The sequence below is a fragment of the Sus scrofa genome, chromosome 11, assembly GCF_054392235.1.
Source record: "Sus scrofa isolate SSC_HxYL_T2T_F1_AM1 chromosome 11, Sscrofa_HxYL_maternal_Yorkshire_Landrace_v2.0, whole genome shotgun sequence".
Taxonomy (NCBI): domain Eukaryota; kingdom Metazoa; phylum Chordata; class Mammalia; order Artiodactyla; family Suidae; genus Sus; species Sus scrofa.
Window position 1 is genome coordinate 20574649 of NC_139393.1, and position 11617 is coordinate 20586265.

The following is an 11617-nucleotide window of genomic DNA, read 5'->3' on the forward strand; positions in this document are numbered from 1 at the left end:
CCCTGATCCCCTGGCCTCCCTGAGAGGGTTACGATCTAGTGTAGCCACAAGCTGAAGTATAGGTCATGGATGCAGCTCAGACAGATGTGGTGTGACTGTGGCTGTGGTGTAGGCTGGCAGCTGCAGCTACCATTCATCTCTCGGCCTGGGAAATTCCATATCCCACAGGTGTAGCCCTAAAAAAAAAGAAGGGGGGCATTTCTGACTTCTGATTTCCATGAAGAAAGGGGCTACCAGACAGGGGACTGTTGGTGGAGTCTGGACAACCAGTGATATGAGCCCAGACAAGGGTGGTGAGAATGACAGAAATGGAGTGGTTCTCACCAGGTAGTCGGTGAGCTCTGTCATATTATCTAGGGGGCTTGCTACCAAATTGGACATGAAGGGTGGGAGTGGGTGGGAAGGAGGAGAGCAGAGTCAAATGGAATTTTCAGAAATGAATTCCGACTTAATTCTCCCAGTAAAAGAATTTTCCTGTAGGCTTTATCCAGGAGATACAATTAAAAAAAAAAAAAAATTAAGGGAGTTCCCATTGTGGCTCAGTGGTTAAAGAATCCGACTAGGAACCATGAGGTTGCAGGTTCGATCCCTGGCCTTGCTCAGTGGGTTAAGGATCTGGCATTGCCATGAGCTGTGGTGTAGGTTGCAGACACGGCTTGGATCCTGCATTGCTGTGGCTCTGGCGTAGGTGGGCAGCTACAGCTCCAATTAGACCCCTAGTGCCTTCGAGTGAGGCCCTAGAAAAGGCAAAAAGACCAAAAAAAAAAAAAAAAAATTAAGCATTCGTTTTTAAAAATAGGCAAAGCTAGGTAAATACAAACAAATTTAAAACCAAAGGGGAACAAAGAACTCTAGCTCAAAAACCATATAATGTGCACATGGGTGATTTGTAGCGCTAGAGACTAGGCAGCAATTAACACGGCAGCAACATTTCTAAAGCAGACTTTGCAGGCAATGTTTTAGCCTAGCCCAGTAGCAGGGTGCTTTGATTTACTTCTTTCTCTAAGTCCAAAGTGGAGCATGTGAACCAAGTATAGAATACATAAATAATAAGGAAAATTATGTCTATATGTATATATATATCTCTTCACTGAAAATACATAACATACCATGTTTTCAAGTACACATGGAATATTCATAAAAATTAAATATTAGTGGGCTACAAATTAAGGCTCAGTAAATTCCACGAGAGAGAGCATACAGTCAGCATTTGCCCCTTTATTTTTTTTATTTTTTATTTTTATTTTTGTCTTTTCTAGGGCTGCACCCGTGGCATATGGAGGCTCCCAGGCTCGGAGCTGTAACTGCTGGCCTATGCCACAGTCACAGCAACGAGGGATCCGAGCCACGTCTGCGACCTACACCTCAGCTCACGGCAACGCCGGATCCGTAACCATACCGCAAGGCCAGGGATGGAACCCACAACCTCATGGTTCTCAGTTGGATTCATTAGCCACTGCGTCACAATGGGCACTCCGATTTCCTGATAATCAATGTAATAACACTGAGAAATTTATAATAATAATTTAAAATTTTCTTCCATCTGAAAATTAAAAAATTCTACTCAGAAACTCAGAGCAATAGAGGGGAGGTCAAGATGGCAGAAAAGGAAGATGCAGGACTAACCTCCCCCACATACATGTGAAAAATACATCTACATGTGGAGCAAAATTCTGACTAAAAACAAACTGAAGACTGGCAGAAAGACTCTTGTACAACCAAGCCCATAAAGAAAGGTTCGCATGGAACTGGGTAGGAATGGAGGAGAAAAGCTCAGGTTGGGACCTGAGTCCCTGGAAAGGGGACACAAGAGAGAAGGATGATGAACGGCTCAGAGATGCTCCCTGGGGAGTAAGTGGTTTAAGCCCCATGATGGGTACCACAGCCCCAGGGTCTGATGCTGGGAAGACATGTTCCCTTAGCTGGTTTGAGCATTAGTGAGACCAACAGGAGAGCTGAAAGAAACCTAGACCCAGAGTTCCTGTTGTGGCTCAGTGGGAATGAACCCAACTAGTATTCATGAGGATCCGGGTTCAATCCCTGGCCTTGCTCAGTGGGTTAAGGATCTGGCGTTGCCACAAGCTATGATATAGGTTGGGGATGTGGCTTGGATCTGGCATTGCTGTGGCTGTGGCATAGGCCCGCAGCTGTAGCTTTGACCCCTAGCCTGGGAACCTCCATATGGCCTGTGTGCAGCCCTAAAAAGATGAAAAAAACAAAACAATGGATAAAGAAGATATGGTACATATATACAATGGAATATTACTCAGCCATTAAAAAGAATAACATTCTATCAGTTACAACAATGTGGATGGTATTATACCTGGTGAAATAATCAGAGAAGTACAAATACTATAAATATCACTTATACGTGGCATCTAAAAAATAAATGAATTTATATAACAGAACAAAAATAGATTCACAGATAAGAGTACAAACAGTAGTTACTGGGAAGAGGAAGAGGAGGAGTTGCAAGATAGAGATGGAGGTTTAGAGGTACAAGCTACTATGTATAACGCATATAAGCTACAAGGGTATATTGCACAGCACAGGGAAATATAGCTGTTATTTTATAATAACTATAAATGGAATATAACCTATAAAAATATTGAATCACTATGTTGTACACCTGAAACTAATATAGTATTTTATTTTACTTTATTTTGTTTTATTTTACTTTTGTCTTTTGTCTTTTTTCAGGGCCACACCTGCAGCATATGGAGGTTCCCAGGCTAGGGGTCTAATTGGAGCTGCAGCCACTGGCCTACACCACAGCCACAGCAATGCAGGATCTGAGCCGCGTCTGCGACCTACACCACAGCTCATGGCAATGCCAGATCCTTAACCCACTGAGCGAGGCCAGGGATTGAACCCACAACCTCACGGTTCCTAGTTAGAATTGTTTCCACTACGCCGCCAACGGGAACTCCCTAATATAGTATTTTAAATCAACTACACTTCAATTAAAAAACTCACAAAAACTTGAGAAAGCAACTACCATGTACAACTGCAGAATTAAAAAAAATTAATGTTAATAATAGTATATAGATCAGAATGTATGGGATGTTGGTAAAGCAACTCTGAGGAAAATTCAAAACGTTATACTGTATAAAGCATATAAAGATATCAGAATAATATATAATACACAAATATATAAATATTGACATGAAATTTAGAAAAACAAAATGAACCGAAAGAAAAGAAAAATTAATACAAGGCAGATAAAAGAATGATGAAAAACAAAAAGATGTTAGAATTCATTCAAAAGTTATTTATTGAGTAAATAAACTAACTCAAGGGTGTTCCTGACTGCACATTATCATCACCTGTGCAGAGGGATTTTTTTGAAAAATACCTGCTTTTAAAAATAGATGCTTTCTCTCTCTCTACTGGAGAGATTCTTACTTTACTGTGTTACAGGAAGGGCCTAGGTTTATGATATGTATACATTCCAGATGATTTTCATCAGCAGTCTGAGCTGGGAATCAGTGCAATAGTGTAAGGAAAAATAGCAAAATGCAAATATACACAATAAGAAATGCTGGTGGAAAAAAATAACCAATACATAATCATTTTCACATTTATTTCTGAAAAATAGAGGAAAAGCTGGCCTGTTTATTTTTCAAAGCTTGTGTGAACTTAATCCAATAGCCATAAAAAAGAACACAAACACATTAAAAAATTATAGATCTGTGGAGCCCCTCATGGCCATTGTCACGGCTGTGGTGCAGGTTCGATCCCTGGGCCAGGAACTTCCGCCTCCCAGTGAACCATGAGTAGAAAAGACATGGATCACATTGGAGCAGAAGCATTAAGCGTCACTGTGGAGTTCCACTGGCAGGACTATTTGTCCTTTGTCACAAGAATGATGTCTCAAATGGGGGTGCCTGGATCCTGGAATAAAGAAGGCCCATGGCACAGAGCCAAGGTGGACCCAGACCCCGGGTCCTTTGTGAGTTATGTGCCTTTGTTGTTCCAAGCCAGTGACACTCGAGGGTCCTTTGCGGCCTCAGCCTCCCCCCATGAAATCACAGTGCCTATACAACGTTGTCCCTGCCGACCCCGCAGCTTGCTTTCTTGCTCTTTGTTTGTACGTTGCTTTAAGTTCTCCCAAACCTAACACCTGTCTGAGTTCTCACCACACCCTAGGCTGTTTTCATGAAACCCTGCGAGGGTTCTCACCTCCTTGGCTTTGCTTATCACATTCCTTCCTCTAGGACCTGCCCTGCTCTCTCCTTACCTCCTACTCACCCTACTCAACTCAGCTGTCACCTTATGCACCTGCCTTTTCTTGGCCTTCTTACCTCGCATCCTGAATACTGCTGGGTTTCCTGAACTTTCTCTGTAATCCTACAAACGACGGTGTGTATCATAATTACTGTACTAGTTACTCATTATTTCCAGGTGTTTTTAGGTCCTTCGTACAGGGGCTGTTTCTTCCTCATTTTTATATTCCAAACACTTAGCACAATATCTGGTGTACAGTAGGTGCTCAGTGAAGGCTTAGTGATAACTTTTGCTAACTTTTAAATAAGATAGGACAAAATTAAATTAATTTAGAACTCGGCATGACCCATTCTTTCTTTCAAATTGTGCAGTCATTTGAGAGGGATTATGGAAATATCTCAAAATAGCTTTGAGGAGGGTAGGTTGGGTTGAAGGGCCTGGATGAAGTTCCCAAGTATTCGACCCGTATGGATCATCCTCCTGGTAGCTTTCTCAACCCTTCCTGGGTGCCAGGTACCCTCCTTTTGGCTTCATTAGTCCTCTGCAGATATCTAGTTGTGGTATTCTCTATATATTACTCAATAATTTTAGTTCACTTGCTGCTGCCCTCACAACACTATAAATACAGTGAGGCAGTGATGCATGATTTTAATCTTAAAAAAATTGGAATCCTTTAGATGACTGATGAATGAATAAGTGGGATTTGGTTGGCAGGGTCAAAGGAAAGCCTCTTAAGAACACTTGGGGACATTTTGCCCTCTCCTGGCATCACCGTCATAAATAGAGAAATACATATCCAAACATTGACTATTCATTAGAATTCAAATATCCATGTAACACTTGTCCAAGAAGTGATCTTATTAAGAAAACAAAAAGGTGAGCCCTTTAAAATAAGTTCCCTTAAAAATCAACATTTCATGGACTGGGAGTCTGGCGTTAATAGATGCAAACTATTACATTTGCAGTCGATAAACAACGAGATCCTGTCGTGCAGCACAGGGAACTCTGTCCAGTTAATTGTGATGGAATATGATGAAGGGTAAGGTGAGAAAAAGAAAGTATATATGTATATATATATATATGTACGACTGAGTCGCTTTGCTGTGCAGTAGCAATTGACAACACTGTAAATCAGCTATAATAGAAAAAAATAAAACTCAAAAGTAAAATGACAAATTATTGAGAAAAATCAACATTTCAGTGCAAGGTAAGTGCGATGATTGCTTACTGGGGGAAAAAGACAAGAAAACGGATGGATGCAGGTAGGGAGGGCTTTGGGCGGAAGGACACACGGTTCTGCTTTTACAAGCGCTCCTGCTAAAAATACACATGGAGAAAACACAGCTGTTAAAAGGGACATTGCAATAATTATATAACCCACTGTTAAAAGCTCTCATTGCTTAAGAACCAATTCCTTTTAAAAACAGAAGTAGCTCATGGATGACAGTTGGAGAAATTAAATCAATGTTCATCAGCATCCTGTGCAAAAACCTTTAAGTCCATAATTATTCACGTACCTTATCACATGTGCACATATAAACCACATGCATGTACACACGCACACACATTATTTCTTACTAAAAAGGCGAAGAGCTCAATCAACACCTTTAAAAGACCACCCCACAGAAATCAAAATCAAACACAAAGATAACTGTCTTCCTGCTCACACTAAAGACAGTATTGCCCAGCCTTTATATATTTGTGTGTACACACACACATGCATACACACACACACACATTAAAGTTACATAATCTCAGATTGTGGTTGATGTTTCCCCTGGAAAACCAAGGCTTTATTTTAAAAATACATTTTACGTGTTCAGCACAAAAGAATTGTTTTTATCTCGGTAGTCCCCTATGGAGAAAAGATTAAGAATGGTAAAGCCTGTGAAACTTGACATTGAAAGGAAAGAGCAGTTTACTGAAAGAGGAAAGTAGAGGGAGACACAAAAGGTCAAGTTAAAGCGGTGTGAAGAGGTCAGGTCATAAATACCCTGTAGGTTAAACCGTGGAACTTGTGGTTTATTTTAGAGAAAAAGGGAAGCCGTGGAAGGGATGTCTTTGTGTCTTAGGTAGGTCTCTGAGAAGTAATACAGCAAACTGGAGTTAGGGAATAGAATGGAGGGGTTATTATCACAGTGTAGACAAGAGACCACGAAGGTCTGAAACATGGCATATTAAAAAGGATCAAGTTGAAGGAGAGGGAGTGGAAATGAGACCTACATGTGAGGTGAAATTGCCCAATTTATTGAGTCTGGGATGTGAAAGATGGTAGATGGTGGATTACTTTTCAGGCTTCTAGCTGGAGTGACAGGGCAACGGATGGAGGCAACTGACCTACATAAAAGGAGAGCAGGTGTAGACAAGAGTAGGGCAAATTTAGTTTTGAGTATGCTGAGTTTGAGCTCATCTTCTAGGATAGTCACGATGCACTTGGGGATAGGAGTCTGAAGCTCTGGGGGGGGGGGGTTTCTCTGACCTGAAAATGTACCTTTTGGAGCCATCAGCATATAGGTAGTGGCTCAAACCATAAAAGATACCTGAAATCACCCAGGATGTAGGACAGGTGTATAGCAGCACAAAGCTGTGGGCCAAACATGAACCTTGAGGAATTCCAAATATTAAGAATGGTAAAAATAGGAGAAATCTGCAAAGAAGTTAGATTTAAAAAAAGTTCAAGATGAACCAGGGACATTTAAGGAAGAGAGTTTTAAGAACATGGGAGAGGTAAGCAGTGCCAAAAATATCACAGTGGCCCAATAAGAATAGTACTAAAACATGTTTATCGAGATACACAATTATCATGAGTTCCTGCTGTGGTGCAGTGGGTTCAGAATCCAGGAGTTTCTGTCGTGGCACAGTAAGAATGAATCTGACTAGGAACCAGGAGTTGTGTGTTCAATCCCTGGCCTGGTTCAGTGGGTTAAGGATATGGCATTGCAGTGAACTGTGGTGTAGGTCACAGACACGGCTCAGATCTTCTGTGGCTGTGGCCAGCAGCTGTAGCTCCGATTGGACCCCTCGCCTGGGAATTTCCATTGGCCGCTGGTGCAGTCCTTAAAAAAAAAAGTCCAATTGCACTGGCTCTGGCTGCTGTGGAAGCACAGGTTCAATCCCCAGCCCAGTATAGTGGGTTAAAGGATACAGCCTTGCTGCAGCTGTGGGGTAGGTTGCAGCCAGGGCTCAGATTCAGTCCCTGGCTCTAGAATTTCCATATAATGTGGGTGTGGCCATAAACAAAGGTATACAATTATGGGGTCATTAAGAGCAGTTTTATTATAGTTTGTGAGTTAAGTGGGCCTTTAAGAAGTAGAGGCGATTGCAGACTATTGTTTGGAAACTTTGGCTGATGGGAGAGCCTAATGTGCTTCCAATTACATAGGTAGAGACCAGGAAGTTTTAGATGAGATCTCTGAGCATTTTATTTAATAAATGACTGAAGAAAATCAAATGAAACATAACGCATTATCAATGGACCAAACCTCTTTAGTCTTTGAGCAACCATTTGGCCTGTTTCTGCTAAATAAGAGAGACTCTTATTTATCAGAGTTATCTTACCCTGTGGCAATTGAAGTCATAACTCCTCAATAGCCCAAAGATCATGGAATATACTTGTTTCTTTCATTATTTTTATTTCAGAAGATGTAATCTCCAGATGTTCAGAGCTTCTGGTTAATAGTGCTGATTACATACCCCAGTGCAAATAGTGCAACACAGAATACTGAACATTTCTATAGAAATATCTTCCGCTAGGTTTTAATCAAAATTAAGAACAAAACAAGCCAGGAAAAGCAGATCCTGTCCTAAGGAACTTGCAGCAGATAGAGGGAAGCTAAGTGCCTTGGGTCTGTTTTACTCCAGGCTGACATTTCTCTGGGTCAAGATATTTGCTGGAGACTTTAGGTGACAAAAGGGAAAGGGGAACAGTTTCCATCATCTCCAAATAAAGATATTTGGAATCAATAAAGAATAGTTTTAAAAGGATGGTCTATGTTTATTAATTATATCTTCTTTTTAATTATATCTTCTTTTTCTGGTAAAAGTCTTTATAAGAAGGCTAGTATTTTAGACTGTCATATCCTTCCCAAACCTATGGATGTGACATGTCTTGTAAAAGACTCTATTTATCAGGAACAAGATGTTTTGGGAAGTTTAGTTGTGTCTTATTTTTGTTCCAGAGCTAAACTGGCATAAATTCTAAGGTGTTAAGGAAGAATTGCTTGGAAAGTTACAATGCCAAGGGTTCAGAGTAGCAGTTTGAATCTCAGTGACTACAAGCTTTCAAAAGAGAATCTTTACTGCCAGGTAGCAGTTGGTCCATCACACCTGATCTGGGCCCGAATGCACCCAGCTGGTTTTCTCATCAAGCCTTTTCCGCTCTCATGATACTTCCACACATCACTGAAAAGCAAGGCTTTAGGGGACAGGAACCCCCCACCCACCCCCTGTGTGTAACCTTGGAATGGTTCTTCGGCTTCTGAATAGCCATTAAAATGGGAAGAAGAATAGCATCCCCAGGGCTTGGGGAGAATGACTATGGACGGTATTAACATCTAATAAGTCTTCGGTGTTAACACTGTAATTTTTTCCTTCATGTCTGATTATGTGGACAGACCCATTTTGAAGATAGTCGTCGACATAACCTTCCCAGTCACCGACGTCATTAGAAGCATCCCTCACTACCATGCACCTTGGGTATTACCTGAAGGCTTATTGAGAGCCAGTCACCAGGAATTTATTAGAAAAAGCAAGAAGTAGAAGACTATATATCACAGATGAACAGTCTAGTTGGGGAGCCAGGTCATGTGTGAAAAAAGGGCAAATATCAATGAAAGGGGACATATTTTATGTTCTATGGGCAGTGCAGTTAAGCAGTATCCCAGGTACATGATCAGTGGGGCTGCGAGAGGAGGACTTCCCTGGGAGAGATGAACAAGAAGAATGCAGTCAAGTGAGCACAGTGGATGAAGGGGGAAGCATGAGTGAAATTACAGATAAGATGAAAAGCATTTAGGCGATGTTATGTGGAGAGCCTGACTGCAGCAGATACTTATAGGGGCAAGTGAGGGATAAATATAAAAGATGGACAGGGGCTTTTGCAATAGAAACTAATTTTGGAATTAGTCTTTTTGAAAACGTGTACCTCACCTGCATCACCTCCTCCAGGCAATAAAATAGAATTTTTTTTTATCATATATTTTCTACCGTACAGCATGGTGACCCACTTACGCATACATGTATATACATTCTTTTTTCTCACATTGAGTGTTCCATCATAAGTGACTGGACAGAGTTCCCAGGGCTACACAGCAGGATTCCATTGCTAATCTATCCCGAAGGCTGCATTCTACATTTATTTACCCCAAGCTCCCAGTCCCTCCCACTTCTTCCCCTTTCCCCTTGGCAACCACAAGTCTGTTCTCCAAGTCCATGGTTTTATTTTCTTTGGAAAGTTTTCTTTGTGCCGTATATTAGATTCCAGATATAAGGGATATCATATGGTATTTGTCTTTCTCTTTCTGACTTACTTCACTCAGTATGAGACTCTCTAGTTCCATCCATGTTACTGCAGATGGCATTATTTTGTTCTTTTTTATGGCTGAGTAGTATTCCATTTTGTCCACTGGACAAAGACATGGTTTTTGTTTTTGTTTTTTTGGGTTTTTTTTTTGTCTTTTTGCCTTTTTCTAGGGTTGCTCCTATGGCATGTGGAGGTTCCCAGGCTAGGGGTCTAATCAGAGCTGCAGCTACTGGCCTATGCCAGAGCCATGAAATTTTTTAAAAAGATATAACATGAAAGCTTAAACAATTGCTATTCAAATAATTGGGCAATTCGTATTTTTTACAAAATGAGAAAATAAAATGAAACTCCTACTATAGGAAACCCAAAATGTTTTCAGAATGTAGCATTAAATATTTTATTATTTCAAAAGTAGCTTATGTATAGAGAGAGACAGAAATTATATACAGTTTTAACAAGTCTCAGGCATATTGGTAAACTTTATCACTTTAATTTTCCAGTTTTTACTGTCCTTGTCAAATATTGTTAATTTCATATTTAGATTTTCGGCTCTCTATGGAATTCCATTACTAAATGAATTTTTATAATTTTCTTATACAACTTTGGCCCTCCCTCCTTTTTACATCAAATGCCATACGCAGTTATGATTTTAATGGAATAAATACATTCACCTTTCTTCATTGTCTCCACAGCATGCTTACATTTAGTTTTCACTGCAGTATTTCTTAACTCTTGCTTTATGTGCTTGGCAATAAGCCCCTTGAAGGTCAGTAATTTCTTTTTTATTTACAGTGTCTTACCATATGATACAACAATTGAACTCCTAGTATAGTACCCAATTGATTAGAAAATTTATCTCCACATAAAAACCTGCACACAAATGTTTTATAGCAGCTTCATTCATATCATTAAAAACTAGGAGCAGCCAAGATACCTTTTAATAGGTGTGTGGATAAACAAACTGTGGTACATTCACATAGAAATATACTATTCGGTGATTTAAAAAAGAGCTGCCACACCGGACAAAGACATGGGTTAATTTTAAATACATATCGTTAAGTGAAAGAAGTCAATCAATACGGAATGACTCCAGTTTTACAATATTCTGCCCCCAAAAGGAAAAACTAGAGACAGTAAGCAGAGCAGCAGCTTCCAGGAGCCCAGGGTTGGGAGGGAGTGTTGAATAGGTAAAGCTCAGGGGATATTTTTAGGGGCTGAGACTATTCTATATGATTCTCTAATGGTGGATATGTGATACTACACATTGGCAAAACCCAAAGAACTTTGTAGCACCAAGAGTGAACCCCAAAGTAACAAAATTTTTTAAAAAGCATTTGGGAGGTTCAGCGATGTCAGGACGGCATACAAGATGTGAGCAAAGAATCACCTGCCTTAAACATGTATGAAACCATCTCACCAAGAAGGATGGGAGAAGTGCGGGTTGAACAAATTTGCTTTGGAAATGAAAGTACTCTGAATAACTAAGGGCACAAGGAACTGTAGACAAGCACTGTTCTCGATAAATCTGTGTGTGCAGTACAGGTTGACAATTTTAAACCACTCTGTCTGTCTACACACTGGAACTGAACAATTAAGCAAAGGACGGGTAGAGTGGGAACCAGATTCCTCACTGCTGGAGTGGAAATTACAGCTAAACAGGAGAAGTTAGCAAGATCAACATGGTAATAGGTTACGTGCAGACAATGTGAACTCGTTATTAATTTAATAGAGATGCAGATGGCTACATATGAAGAGTATTTATAGACATGTGCATACACACAGGTGAGCAAAAACACATTTCCTTATGTTAGAAAGCCTAGAAGTAATGATACATCCAGGGCAACGAGCACATGGAACACCTAGATCTTA